Here is a 15,885-nt window from a genome sequence, read left to right on the forward strand (position 1 = left end):
CAGATGGCCCACTGACCAACCTGAGACCTTCATTCTGCACAACCTGCAGCTTTTGGATGAAGTGCAAAGATAATTCCACATAGAGGTCATGACAGCAATCAAAGCCTGAGATTACCAGTGTATGAACAAAAGTAGCTAGACTGTTCCTGACCAAAAAAGGGCAGGTGGTACTCCAACCAAAGCTGACAATAAACCTTCCTGGAAACAGTGGTTACTTGGGTTTTTACAACAGCAATGAGTCTAGAGCATGCACACACACACACGTGTACACACACACACACACACACACACACGCACACATACATACACACTCACCCACCAGGAGAATGGGAAGTTTCCCAATCCCCAAACCTAAGGATTGCCTACCTTTCAAATCTCTGTCATGTCAGGATTTAGACACGGTCTACTGGTCCTGCACTCAGACATGCACAGCCTCTCATGGTATAGAAGTTACAGAGAAGTACTGTGGAGTGTCATCAGCATGATATGTGGGAATAAAGTCTGACATTACAATGACTCAGTGAGAATGACAATATTACACAAATAGTGGAGCAAGACAAAAATTATTTCTAGCCTTAGATAGTTGAGTTCTGCTCTGGGAAAAGATACAGAGATAGGAAAAATGAAATTGCACTTGAATCTGAAGGACAAATTGACTGTGACACTGTCATTAAACAACTCTTTTTCATCTGCTCATGATAAATGTTTCCATGTGAACCACCATTCCTCCTTTCATTGTATTTTATATTTGCCTTTATCAGATAATGTGATACAATTTTTTTTCTTAAGTTACTAATAGTCTTATTTCAACAAAACATTCTTGTTTATATCCTATCTGCTTGCAGCTTCATGCATTTTTTTCTTGGTGACATAGTAGGAAATAGAAAATAACTTATTATAGTTAAACAACTTCTTTCTCAACTAAAATGTTGGTCACGACTTGGTATCTTGTATACCTTACCACTACAAGAGAGAAAACCAGCAATTATTCACTGTCCAACCTCAGGACATTTAACGTTCAGAATACACAACTTTAGGCCACAAAAAGCCTCAAGACTGCTTCATGGCCCTTCCAAAATTTCTCGCTGATATTTTGTTTATACACAACAGAACAGAAAAGTGGTTAAATGCACAGATAGCCCCGTTAACTGTATTGAAGTCATTCAATTTAAATGAGATTTCATTTTTGTCCAGGTTCTACCTAGCTTCTAGCATGCACCCTAAAACATTGGCATGCACAGAAGCTTTATAACTTGTTACAGAGAAGTAGGACTGGTTCTAGATTTTTTTAGTGTGCCACCTCCCCTTTAAATCAGATTTTATCCCCAAGAACAATAACTGGAACTGAGGTTTTTAACTTTTTATAAACGTTGAGAGTGACTGGTAAGGTTGTCAAGTTGAAGACGAATGAGAAATTCTTCACAATAGAGAACACTATGCCGGACTTCAAAGCAACAAATTAAAATAGATAATTAGGTCAAAAAAATGACACGATAATGAAATAGAAAAGAGATATTTAGATAAAGTGACCAGTCCTATAAAAAGTTCAGTGTGTTGTGTGTTAGCCATAAAAGACACAAATTTATAATGGATTACCGTTTAAAATGACATGGTAATGAAACAGAAAAGAGCTATTTGGATAAAGTGGCCAGTCCTATAAAAAGTTCAGAGCATTGTGTGTTAGCTATACAAGGCACAAATTTTAATGGACTACCCTTGCAATATTGTGCATAGGTATGATCTTCTCAGCTAAAAACAGATATCAGAGTTGGAAAAGGTGCAATCAAGGGCAACCAGATTGATTAGGGGCTCCTGGAACAATTCTCTGTGAAGACAGAGCACTGAACATTTAGTTTACAAGAAGGATAATCAACAGTGAATGTTTAAAAGGTTACAAAGTAGAGATGGCTAATGTGGAAAAAATATCACTCCCTATGTAAATAAACTTGGCAACATGTGGCAGGAGATTCAGGAAGAATAAAAGGAACAATTTTTCTACACAGCATCTAATTATTTTATTGTATTAACTGCAAAGTGATAAGGTTATAGCTACTAAAATAGATAGATTGACGGATGGATGGATGGATAAATAGGAGGTAGGTAGGTAGAGTCAAATCATGTCAAATCAAGGAGGATGGGTTAGTATTTAGATTTTCAGGGAATCCCAAGGCTGTTGGCTGAACTGGAAAAAGCCAATGACAAACACTTCCATATTGCTGCCAAGAAAACATCTTGAATGTGTCCATGAAGTCACCAGGAACTGAATTCAATTTGAAGATTTTTACTTCGTATCTTGCTTATAGCTTACTGGTGGCAACTGGTATGTCACTATACAAGACAGGGACCTAGCCTAGATAGAGATTTGGTCTCATCCTGCAAGGCTTTATTTGTTGTATGAACAGATTACTTACTTTCTTTATGAAAACCAAAATAGAGTTTACTGCCAATATGATATCTTGTCATCCTTTTGATAATCCTTAGGGAAAGTTGAACATTTTGAGTTGTTTTTTTCTGTATAATGGCAGTTAGGTATAAAAACATAATTTTTATACAACACAACACACACAGGGAAAAGAGCCAGAAAAAAATAGCCTTTGAATTAAATAGCACTGGAAAGAATGGTCACACCTCATGAATGGCTATCCTTGAGAGAAAAACAAGAGAAATAACTGAACTTAGCTCTATCATCTTGCCAAATGTTAGGAGCAACTTGCTGTTTTAAGTTATCCGGCTTCTGAAAAACATAATTCATTATTAAACAGAACTTCACATGAGAGCATGAAGAGGTAAAAACAATAAAATGGTCAGAAAAAGCCTTATCTATCTATCTATCTATCTATCTATCTATCTATCTATCTATCTATCTATCTATCTATCTATCTATCTATCAAATATGTCACCGCCCATCTTGTTGAACAACTCTGGGCGGTTTATGCATTAAACAATTGCTTGGAAGTTGTTGCTGTTTCCTGACTGTGTTGACAGACACACCACTGTAGTTTCTGTTATGTAAAATAATAAGATGGGTAACAAAAGAAGAAAGAATCCTTGAAATGCCCCATCTTAAATCTCTATATCCAAACACCGCCAAAGACGAATGCTTAATGTTTTCAGAGAGGAGGTGCCTCCCTGAAGCCTCTTGCGCTGGACAAATGTAGTGTTCTCCCACTATCTTTCAGATTGTTGCTCTTATTTCAGAATAGTGCATTAAATAGTTTTCAAAGTGTTATTATTGTTTATGATAATATTTACAGGGTCTTAGTTTATGAATATGTGATTTGCTCACAATGTAGAATCCATATCAAGTTCATGACATAACTTAGAATGCTAGGTAGACAAATGGGAAGAATCTAAGGGGTAGACTGTAGAAAGCCAAAAAGGAGACTGGATCTTGATTGCAAGCTAACAAAGTTTCAAAATTCCAGATAATGGCCAAGTCAGACACTTGACTAGGTAAATGTTTTTAAAGCATTACCTTTATAACAGTAATAATTTTTATTTATGCTAATTACATAATAGTTATGCTAACTGCAAAAACAAACTATCATTTTGAAACAAGCTAATATTATTTTTACATAATACATTATTTTACCCTTTAACAATGTTAGATAAATATAAACAAATAATGGATAAATTCTTTGGGTTTTGACTTCAAAAAGTAAAGTCTTATTTCAGTCAACCTTAGCTCCTAGCGATCACGTCCTTGTTGCTTTCCGGACAACCAGAGGAAATGACTTGCCAGGGCTCTCTTTTGGCCTGCTTTTTCAACTTAGCCTGCACTCCTGGCGTCTCTTCATGCCTCCCACCCAAGCCCCAACCTGCTATGATCCTGTTCAGCTTTTTCAGGATCAAACTGATAGGTAGTCCACCTCTGTCCAAACACCAATATAGCTGCCATATTTCTAAATGAAAATTAAAACGGTTTCATTTAAATGGGAACAATTGTTTAACAGGAAGGGACAGTCTGGGCTGATACAGAAAGCAACGGGATGTAACATTTTTAGATAGTGATCCTGATGACACGTTTGTTCCTGTTTAGAATTGCTTGCCATTATACCAATTAATCTTTAAAAGAAGCTTTATTTACATGGCGGGTTATCCCTGATTGCTGTAGTACCTGGGGCTAACCAGGTCTTGGGCTGTTTTGCTGATGACAAATGACAACTTAATGATTAAAAGATGGTACCTATACTGGACAAACAATGGGCAATCAAACATCACTACCTGGTTACCTATTTTGAGCAGGCTTCACTTTCTCTCACACCCCCTACAGCACTTTGGAGGCTTGTTTAAAAATGAAATGTGTGGCCCTGACACTGACATTACAGACCATGGTTTATGAAACTACAATTAATGGGTTTGTGGAATTAAGCCCAAACCAAACCAGCTACATTATACCTTCAGCACATCTAATCTATCCCTATTTATCTTTACCAATGTAATATATGGCTAAAGGACACTTTCTGTTTGGGGGCTGTCAATCTGTCAACCTCCCTTCATGCAGAAACTCAACCTCCCTCCACCAAAAAATACATCACAAACCCCTGAGCTTTCAAATTATTTGCTTTATATTCTATGTCTATAGAACTTCAACAAAAAACTAAATAAAAAAGCTTTCCATTCATCTCAAAGAGACTTTTCATGAACACAAATTGGGAACTAGGTAAGGATTGTGAGGAAAGGCGCAGAATTATCTGCCCACCTAGTGCATTCAACTGGCCCAACAAATTTATAGCTTGCATTCAAACACTATGAATGGTAATGATAAAAAGCACTGAAGAAAATGGTAAGAGCATACATTAAAGTGCTCAGGAGCACTTTGTTTGTTTGTTTGTTTGTTTGTTTGATTTATCTCCACCCATCTACCCCTAATGGGGGACTCTGGGCAGCTCACAAGATCCATTAAAACAATAAATATATATAAAATTACATAAAACATGAAAACTATGCAAAGTGTTACCGAAAGAAAAGAAAAAGTCCAAGAGGCTGATGGTTTCCAGGGCTGCAGATGACAGGCCTCTAAGGAGCTAGCCATCCCCACACCTGATGTCTTCCCTCCCCACCCCAGGCCAAGTGGCAGAGCCAGGTCTTCAGATTTCTCCAGAAGGCCTGGAGTGAAGGGGCCAATCCAACTTCCGGGGGCAAGATATTCCAAAGGGTAGTGGCTACAGCAGAGAAGGCCCACCTTCTGGACCCCACTAATCAGAGCTCTTTTACCAAGGGGCTCTGAAGCATGCCCTCCCTGTGTGATTGGGCGGGATGGGTTGAAGTCATGGGGAAGAGGTGGTCCCTTAGGTAACCTGGTCACATGCCATGTAGAGCTTTAAAGGTGATAACCAACACTTTGAATTGGACCCGGAAGCAAACTGGTACCCAATGCAGCTCGCGGAGCAACGGTGTTACATGGGCCCTTCTTGAGGCTCCAAAAATAGCCTACACAACTGCATTCTGGACCAGCTGCAGCTTCTGGATACTCTTCAAGGGTAGCCCCATGTAGGGTAGCGCATTGCGGTAGTCTATATGGGAGATAACAAGGGCATGAGTGACTGTTCGAAGGGCATCCCAATCCAGGAAAGGGCGTAACTGATGCACAACCCAAAGTTGTGCAAAGGCCCTCCTGGCCACGGCTGCCATCTGCTCTTTGAGCAGGAGCCATGAATCCAGGAGGACCCCCAGATTACGCACTGGGTCTCTCTGGGGCAGTGCTATCCCATCCAGCACTGGACAGGATAAAGTCTCGGATACAGAGGAGCCATTAACCCACAGCCACTCCGTCTTACCAGGGTTCAGCTGAAGCCTGTTGTTCCCCATCCAGACCCTTACAGCCTCCAGGTTTCGTGAAAGGGCAGTCATGGCATCACTTACCTCACCTGGGATGGAGATGTATAACTGAGTATCATCCACGTATTGATGATAACTCATCCCATAATGGCGGATGATCTCACCCAGTGATTTCATGTAGATGTTAAAAAGGAGCAGGGAGAGAACCGAACCCTGTGGCACCCCACAAAGGAGGGGCTGAGGATGGGACCTCTCACTCCCTATCACCACCAATTGGGATCGGCCCTGAAGAAAGGAGGTGAACCAGCACAGAACTGTGCTGCCCACCCCTAATTCCCTGAGCCATCCCAAAAGAATACCATGGTCGACGGTATCAACAGCTGCTGAGAGATCAAGGAGAGCAAGGATGGTCACACTTCCACCATCCCGCTCCCGCCAGAGATCATCCATAAGTGCAACCAATGCCGTTTCCATTCCATATCCGGGCCTGAATCCTGACTGAAAAGATAATCTGTTTCCTCCAGAACACTTTGAAGCTGTGACGCCACCACTTTCTCAACCACCTTCCCCAAAAAGGGAAGGTGGGAGACTCGACGAAAATTGTCCAGTACAGTGGGATCCAGGGAGGGTTTCTTGAGGAGGGGGTGCACCAGTGCCTCCTTAAAGGCAGCCAGGAACACTCCCTCCCACAAGGATATATTAACCAACGCCTGGATCCAGCCACATGTCACCTCCCGAGCTGCTTTCACCAGCCAGGAGAGGCATGGGTCAAGATGACAAGTGGTGGCCTTCACAGTCCAAAGGATCCTGTCTACTTCCTCAGGATCAACAGGATCAAACTGTTCCCAGATAACTGGGTAAGAACAATCCCCTGGTATCTCCCCAGACCCTGCCCCACGCTTGGAGTCTAACATGGAACGAATCCGAGTGATTTTGTCCTGCACATGCTCCGAAAATTCCTCTGCGCAGCCTTGCAAATGAATCACTGAATCCCCTTTACAAAGGAGGGATCTAAGTGATCCCAAACAGGGCCGCCGGGCAGCATTCTGTGGATGCAATAAGGGCGGAGAAGTATTGATGCTTTGCCACTCTTATCACCACAATGTAGGCCTTAATAGCGGCTCTAACCTGTGTTCAGTCGGATTTGGTCTTTGTCTTCATCCAGCAACGCTCTAGATGTCTCTTAACCTTTTTCAGAACTCTCAACTCCTCCGTAAATCACGGGGAGTGTCGGGGCTGATGTGGCAAGAGAGGTCGCATAGGCACGATCCTGTCCAAGGCCCCGGCCACTTCCCTATTCCAGGCAGCAGCCAAGGCCTCCACTGGACCGTGCAGCAGATCCATGGGAATATCCCCCAGCTCCCTCTGAAACCCTGACAGGTCCGTCAGGCACCAGGGGTGGACCAGTCGCATGAGTCCTGCCTCCCTGCGGAGGGGTGTGGCATAGGAGAAACTCAGGGTCACCAGGATGTGATCTCACCATGACAACAGGGAAAGCTGTAAATCTCCTTCAGATCACTTTGCCATTGCTCCGACAAGAAAACCAAATCCAGCATGTGGCCACTGTCTCGGGTCGGGTCCCACGGAATTTGAGACAGGCCCATGGCTGCCATGGTGGACATGAACTCCCGACCTGCCTCCGAGGTCTGTCCCAGGGACGGCAGGTTGAAGTCCCCCAGAATCATAAGTCTGGGGAACTCTACCACCAGCCCCGAGATGGCCTCCAGCAGCTCAGGCAGGGAGGTTGCCATGCAGCAGGGAGGCTGGTACAGTAGCAGTTCTCCCAACTGTTCATGGGAACCCAATCTGAAAAACAGTGTCTCACAGCCAGAAACTTGTGGAGTAATGCCCCTGAATGCTACCAGAGATTCTCGGATGACAACAGCCACCCCTCCTCCCCTGCCCTGGCATCTCTGCTGGTGCCACACCATGAATCCAGCTGGGCACATTTCCAAGAGGGGTACTCCCCCCGGGCCCCAGCCAGGTCTTGGTAATGCATGTCAGGTCCGCCCCCTCCTCAGTGATCAAGTCACATATTAAGCAGCAGCAGCCAAAGGCCAGGGCCCCTATGAATCTGCTGACCAGGGCCTGGGAATGAGCAAGGAGAGCCGGAACATGCCACTGGTAACACACACTGAGGGCGTCTTCCCTGAAGATGGCCCACCCTCCAGCTCCCGCAATATCGTCCCCTACCTATCACAACCTTAATAGTGTAGCCCACCGTATAGTCCCCGGAGGACCAAACCCCAAACTGGTGGATGACCTCACCCAGCAGTTTCAGGTAGATGCTGAAAAGTAGGTGAGCGAACAGAACCCTGCAGCACCCCTCAAGGGGGGGCACTGGGGAATGATCTCTCCTCACCTACCAACACTGACTGAAATCGGTCCCAGAGAAACAAAGAGAACTACCATAAAACAGTACCCCCAATCCCCAACCCAATCATATCAATTTTCCCATTTTTGAGGTGTTTATGGGTCAAAATGGATGCCTTAAGCATCCAACAGCTACCAGGCAAGAGACAAGGGTAAAATACAGCTCCTAGGCCAAAATTATTTACCTACTCCTTATTTAATTTATATAAAGCAATCCTGTAAACAAAGAATAATAGGTGAGGAAAAACTTTATGAAAGCCACTTTTACGGACAATTGGTTCAAGAGTGAGTAATAGATTAAGTCACTGCTACTAATAATGAATCTGATTAAAACTAATTCCAGCCAAGGGTCTAAAACAGGAGCCTATAACTTCCACTGACTTGAGGGGGACAAGTTTTAAGCAGTGTGTCGAAGACTGCGCAAGAAGACCACTAAGGGACCTCGGAAGTGTGCCTTTTCCGTTGTGCACTTTCCCTGCCCTATGGAACATCTCTTCCCTTGAGATCTGGCAGAGCCTTCTGGAAAGTCCTTAAAAGCGGTCTTTTCCCCCAGTTGCTGGGCTAGGGAGAGGCTGGAGCGGAAGGAGAATGTTGTGGTTTGCATCAGGGAAGTTTGGTTGCAGCAACAGGCTTTTTTGTTCTGGGTTTTATTGTGTTTTTATTGTTTGTACATATTGTTTTATTCTTTGGTTTTGAGTCACCCAAAGTTTGGTTTTAAGATGGGTGATTATATAAATGTTTTAAATAAATAAGTAAATGTTAGCATGCTCTTCCACTTCCTCCCCTTAAGAGCTGCCATTCACACATGCATGAGTACCTCTCTTACAGTGCTTTTCCCTAACCACAATAACAAAATGATGAAATGTGCATTGTAATGTCACAATGCAAGTTCCACTTTTTTGTACTTGAGTCATGACATCACACGCAAGTACATAACAAGCAGACTTGTGTCACGATGCCTGTTTCATCATTTGCCCCCCTGTGGGCACCCATGCTTACAGACATGTAAGCTTTCCATGTGGACAGACATGTTTACAAAAAGAAATCTTCAAAAACTGAACACTCCTTTCCTTTGCACTCCTAAATACATACATCCAGATGTCCATAAACACTGGTATAAACTTTTAATAGTTAATAGTCACTTGTGTTTTGTGACGCTGGAAAGGCTCAGGAGAAAGACATGAACACCGCTGTGTTAGAAGGAGTCATTCCTGCCATGGCTCCCCTTCTCTAAATCCCAAGCAAACTGTTTCCATTGCAATTCATGCAATTCATTAACTGCATAATAAATGGATACGATGCAAGTAAAATTGGGCAGTCTCAAAACTCCATTTGATATCCCTTGCAAGCACATTCAGGGGAAAGAGTGGCATAAAAATAAAATAATCACAGGTTTAAAGAGAAATTTATGCTACTGTATTGTTATGGGAACTATCCTGATAAAAAAAAGATTCCAGCCTGTAGAATGTATTCATGAAAATTAACACTTTTTACATTGTTTTATTTTCTTAGATATTTCAGCTCAGTTACTTTAATCTCAATTACTTTTTGAGTAATTTACTTTTTGAAGTAAAGAATGTGAAAAGCTTTCAGAGTTAACCTACCAGAAAATCTGCATCTACTTTAATTTGCTGAGAATGTGGAGGATAGGAAGTGATTTTTGTGCTAGGTATGGAGAAAGTCCCAAGTGGCATTTGGATTCAGCTGGCTGTAAAGTGTTGTGTTTCACATACATATATCACTTGTCCCAGTCATACGGTTATGAGGCACCAAATGATATTTCACTCAGTCATTTTAACCATGGTCAAGTATAAATCAACTACTTCACATTTTTATGTTCAGGTAATTATAAAGTAGATAATCAATATTTTGTAACGTGGCAACGGCAATTAAGAATCTGCTATAAATTGAATATTCAAAGGGAGAGGCAAGCTCACATAAAAGTTGCTGGTCTGGAAAGTAAAACAGTATGCCATTCCGTCTATAGCATTTACACAATAAAATTCAGTAATGACTTCCCCTGATCAAAAGTAACTGATACTGTACTGCTAAGTATTTCTGAATAGATTTCAGAGAAGTAAGTAGTGTTCCTATATATATTTAGGAACAGAAGTATAGAACATTATTTTTCTGTTAGAATGATGGTGTCCCACACTGTAATGTGGATTCTCTTGCATGCGTAATGCATGCATTTGCCTCGATTGTTTCAACCACTTGAAAACTGAATCACTCATCTGAAGCTTCTTAAAATATTCACATAATAAAAGGAGATGCTTTTTCATTTAAAAAGAGTATTTTTGTTCCTTTTGGGACCCATTTTCCTCTTGAAATGAAGGCAGTGTGACAAATTTTCAGCAGAGAAATAAAGCACTAGAAAAATGTCCACCTCACAGTACATATTGATTAGAACACTGATATCTTAATTCATCAAAATAACAAAAATACATTAGCAAACAGAGAAATAACAAAAAGTTTGGAGACTCTTGTGGAATCTTAAAACTAGCAATTTATCATTTCTTAAGGCTTTGTATAGATGTATCACTTATCAATGCTAGGTAAGGCTTCTATAGATGAGAAGTTAAATTTTTTAGAAGCAAGGTTTTAACTGAATTACTACTGTATTACTGTATTAACAACACTATGCAAGCATTTGATCAGTGCATTTTCAGCTCACTCAGATGAAGCAGATACCACACAATTTCTTGCTACAAAAAAGTTAAATTCAGAACAATAACCCTTCCATCTAAATTAAGAGTTTTTGAGTTATCTCATATAACTATTTTAAAAACACACAGAAAAAACAAAGAAAAGCAACTAAAAACATGTTTGAAGCAGCATGAAATCAGAGCTTATTAGAGACGCTGGAAGCAGCTATTGGTAAAAAGGTTGAGAGGACAAAAATGCTCTGTGCAAGCAGTAAAGCCAAGAGAAAATAAATGATTTTACTATAGCAGGTACACATTTTGCTATGGTTTAGAATCTATTGTGGTTTGCTGGTTATTCTAGTTAAGTTTTCAACCTTGTCCATGGGGTCAAGCTAGAAATTCAAATAATAGACCAGATGATTTATTCCCAGGATAATTACTGTTTTAGCAACATAGTCTCCAAGTCTTTACTCATGGAGAGCCATAGCATCAGATAGGTAAGTCCTTAGTAGTGGCAGTATGCTTTTTATTACAGAAGGCTGAAATACTAATAACCAAAATCCTCACTAAAAATATTGACAGCTTGTTTTCAATCTGCCGTATGACAGTGATGGTGGCCAAGAAGCATTCAGCCACCACTGCGTCCTTGAAGTGCCAAGAGCTTCTGAATAATTCAGATTTTCTGCAATCTTGTCCAACTGTAAATATTCAGGAATCCTTGGGGCATGTTGTAACATCTTTGCTGAATGTTTTGTGAATAAAACTGCCCACATATGCTGCCTATTGCACTGCTAATAATGATTCATTACAACTGCCATTGCAACCTGCGAAGTGTCCAGATCTACAGACTTGGACTCCCAGAATTCCTAACTAGTATAGCCACTGCTGAGAATTCTGGAAGTCAAAGTCCATAGACATTTGGAAGCATCAAGTTGGAGGAAGACGCCACTACAATCTACAAATATATCCAGAACACTACTGTATGTGGTTTGTACGTCAAAAATGCCATCTCCTTACGAATCTCATTTTGATGAATACTGTATCAACTCATGAACTGGAATACTATTCCAAGTATAAGAGAAAGGCCTCCAAGAGACTTCTATTGCAACAATTTTTAGAGAGATGGTCATATGAATTTGTTGCAACAAAAACAACCATCTTGTGGCATCTTAGAGACCAACCAATCTATTATGGCATCAGCATTCATGGTTTGCCTGAATGATTACCCTGAGTCAGCTCATCTGTAATAGGAAATGGGGAGAAAAGACAGCAATGAGATCAGGAGGAAACAAAATGCAAAAGTACACTAATCATGTTAAAGCTTAAATATAAAGAGAGTTATTAAAAGGATCTTGAGGAAATTTGAAATTGCTGAAATACAATTTAGAAAAACATTCAGTTATATCATCTATGGCTTGAATCAAGATAACAAGGTTTCATCTCACTGTGCTATTATTAACTTTCCAAAGCATGACAGTTTTAATATCAACAACAACAGTGATAGCAGCAACTCTACATTTGAACTTTAACAAATTATACCAACTGTCAAACTAAAGGATAAGATTTCTTGTATCTGAAATGAACTCGTTTATCTTTGAAGATGCCATAAAGGTGGTGGTTTTGAATGACACTGCATTTCAACTCCAAATTCTATTTGGTGTTTGATTTGAAGTGTGATTTTGGTACCAAACCTGATTTGGTTCTTCTGAGAAAAGATGTGTACCCAAAAAGAGCATACAAGGAAAGTAAGATCATGACCCTCAAAAATAGGACAAATTGAGAAATAGAACAGTGCCTCTACAATGCCTATGACAATGGCTGTCAAAATGACACGTGCCCTAACATCACACATATGATGCAATTATGTGGCTGTGTAGCATGTGCCATCATTTCCCCCCCTTAACCCCACTGTGGATGCTCATGAATGGCTAACTCTAGAAGGTGGCCTTAGAAAATTACTGTTTAAATCCACAGCATTTTTGCTTTGGAGTCCCCTGCAGGGCTCTGTCTTGTTCCCTTGCACTTTTCAATACTTACTCACATGGGTGAGGTCACCTGGGATATGAGCTAAGGAATCAACATTATGCTGATGAGATCCAATTTTTTCTCAGATGAGACGGTAGGTGTGCTCAATGAGTGCTTGTAATGGACAGGCTACATGCCAGTAAACTGATGAAATGGAAGTGCTGAGGTCTGTCTACATCAGGGAGTCATTCTGTTCTCTCAAACAAGTATACAATTGGGTGTTCCTTGATCCAACTTTGTTCTCAGAAACACAAACTGACTGGTTCACAAATCATGCTAGATATAAAGTAATTTGTTTTTCACACACATGATGTGTGAAACCAGCCATCAGTTGTAAACCATGATTTCTATCTAGCACAATATGTCAACAAATCATGGACTAGCAATCCATGATTTAAAGGAATGTGTGAACTAGAACATTGCCTCTGTGATATAAAGCCGCTTTTGCAATATCAGGATGGTGTACAAATACAGATTCTAGGTGGACAGATGGCCTCACTTCATTTTTCCTGCTTTCTTATCACTCCCAGGATCTACAAGACACTACTGCAACATATTATGTGTTGTGCTACCTTGGAAGATAGTTCAGAAATCGCAATTAGTTTTTAATACAGTATAAGATGACCAAATAGCAGTAACACTCTAATCTTTTATGGCAGTAGTCCTTTAACCACTCTCACTCAATTCAGACGGCTGGTTTTGATCTCTAAGTCCTGCATGGTTCAAATACTGTACATACTTTGGCACTTTAGATTCTGTTTTGTGTCTTGAATTGTTTTATTTAATTCACTGTCATTTCTACACAGAAAGGCAATTTGGTTATTATTTGGAATGTGATATAGAAACTTTATAAAAATAAATCACTCAACTTAGTCATTAAAAACAAGCATTTTTTCTACATTCAGTATAACCCCAGGATGCTTTAATAGAGCAGCTCTTCAAAATCTCCACCAGACTTGATACAAGCCATTATTTCCCATGTAATCTAGACCTTTTTTTCGTGTACCCTCCACTTCCTATTCTAGGACTGAGCACTGCTTCTTTCTCACCAGGCACATGTTCTTTGATACTTGTACTTTGCATCCCCATTCAACAAACCATATTAAATTCCACATGAATTGTATTGTTGTTCCCTTTCCACCTCCTCCCAGTACATCAACATATTGTGCATAGTCTCTTCACTTTTAGACTCCAAAATTCCTACAAGTTGTACATGCACTGAGTGCACCGAGGAGGGCACCCCTTAAATTACTTCTCTTCTAGTGACTTCCAGATCACCCAACTATCCTAGTGCCAGCAACAGTGAGGGGACCAAAGCGGGAGGCCATCTCCCACCGCAACAGAACAACAATCATTTTGATCTATGTTTAAGGACGGGGACAGAGACGATGTGTAACATTTTTGGGGACCTAATGTGCTGAAGACGCAGTTTTTGGGGAACCCTTTTCCCTGCTTGGGAAGAGCAGCTGAACTCGGGGCGCCGGGCAAGGCCCGAAGGAGAAGGAAAGCCCCAAGAAAGAGCCGGGATCCCGCACTTTCCCCTCTCCAGAAGAGCGTCCCGCACTTGGGTCCATTTCTGCCAGAGCCTCCAAGGCAGGTGGTGGTCGCTGTGGTTGTTACTGCTGCCATAACGCGGGGGGGGGGGGCGTGAGGATGGGGGGCACAGGCAACAGGGACCCTCCTCCCCCAGCCTCTCGGCCAGCCCTGCCCCGGGCCTGATCGATCCTTGATCGATGGCTGAACAGCTGGGCTTGGAGCGCCCGCTGGAAGGAGGATGCCGGGTGCCCCGCCGCCCCATCCCACCCCACCCCAGCAGCCCCGGCTGGGACAGTCGGACGCGCCGGCTGCAGGCGACCCCCTGCCTCCGCCCGCCCAGCCGCCTCTCACCGCCCGCCCTGCGGCGCTGCGTCTCACCTTCTCCGGCGAAGCGTGCTGGAACCCGGGCAGGCGCCAGCCGGGCGCTCCTCCTGCCGCGCTCCCGCCGGCGGCTCCTCTCCGCCTGCCCCTGCCCCTGCCCCTGCCCCGCCGCCCGCGCCGGGCCTCCCCGAGCGCCAGGAGCCCCCTCGTCCGGCCGGAGCCGCCGGCAGGCTCCCTCGGCTCGGCCCCAGCTCAGCTCTCGCGGGCCGCGCGTCACACCGCCGCCATCTTCCGCTTGGAGGCGACGGGAGGAAGCGGCGAGCCACGCCAGGCCACGGAGGCGGAGAGCACCGCCTGCCCGCCCGCCCAGTCCCGCCTCTGCCAGGCTGGGGCCGCCGCCAGGGGGAAGGGGGAGCCGGGGACGCCGGCGGCGCGGAGCCGCCTCCCCGGCGCTTCTCGGGGGGGAAAAGCCGTTCCTCCGGCCGCCGCGCTTCGCCAACCGGGCCGTCCCAACCGTGGCTTCATAGCGCCGCCCGGCCGTCCCTGGGGCGCTTTCAAGCCGGCCGGGCTGAGTTACCCTTGCCTGGCTCAGTGGCACAGTGGTTGATGGCCGGTGGGACAGCCTGCCCCCTTTCAAAGAGAACTGAAATTGAGGACCCCCGCAGGGGTCTTTCTTCAACTCCGACCCCCCAAGAACAGTTTTGTGAGGAGCACAAACTACTCCTTAAAAAAGGGGGAGACCCACAGAATACTGAAATACGGGTTTGATTTTTATAAGTATTATATTTATTTTTGTTCTTTTAATAGTTGCTATTTCCCCTCACATTTAATACACAGACTATGAAATTTAATGATGGTGTAAGCTTGCATCAATGCTATATTTCTTTAATGTTTGGAGTGAGATTTATTAAAGTCTTTGGGTAGGTATAACATTCAGCCTGTTTGGCTATTTGAGCTTTGTTATGAGGCTGCTATATGTTCAGAAACACACACTGAAGGAAAAAAAGCAGAACCTCAGTGCTTTCCCCCTTAAAAGCTCATATTCTCTTCCAGTTATTTTTTTCCCCAGTTGCTTCAGTGTGATGTCTGATGAGAAACTCTGAACATTCCTTCTTCACTGGTGGAGAGGATATTTTCTGAAACTGAATGGATTCATAAAAAAGCTCAAGTTGGATTTGGGGCCAGCTCATGCAACGCCTTCATG

At 42.9% G+C, this 15,885-nt stretch overlaps 1 protein-coding gene across 1 annotated transcript in view; it reads right to left on the reverse strand.

Moving 5' to 3' along the window:
• NDST2 (N-deacetylase and N-sulfotransferase 2) overlaps positions 1–14,966 on the reverse strand; it is a 68,335-nt gene extending 53,369 nt beyond the window's left edge. Inside the window, exon 1 of the mRNA XM_088128528.1 lies at positions 14,739–14,966. The gene's annotated coding sequence lies outside the window, so the exon portion shown is untranslated. The remainder of the gene's footprint in view (positions 1–14,738) is intronic.
• Positions 14,967–15,885: the final 919 nt, after the last annotated feature.

The sequence above is a fragment of the Python bivittatus genome, unplaced genomic scaffold (genome assembly GCF_059951505.1).
Source record: "Python bivittatus isolate LINGU-HERP-01145 unplaced genomic scaffold, Pbiv_v1 ctg000050_np1212, whole genome shotgun sequence".
Taxonomy (NCBI): domain Eukaryota; kingdom Metazoa; phylum Chordata; class Lepidosauria; order Squamata; family Pythonidae; genus Python; species Python bivittatus.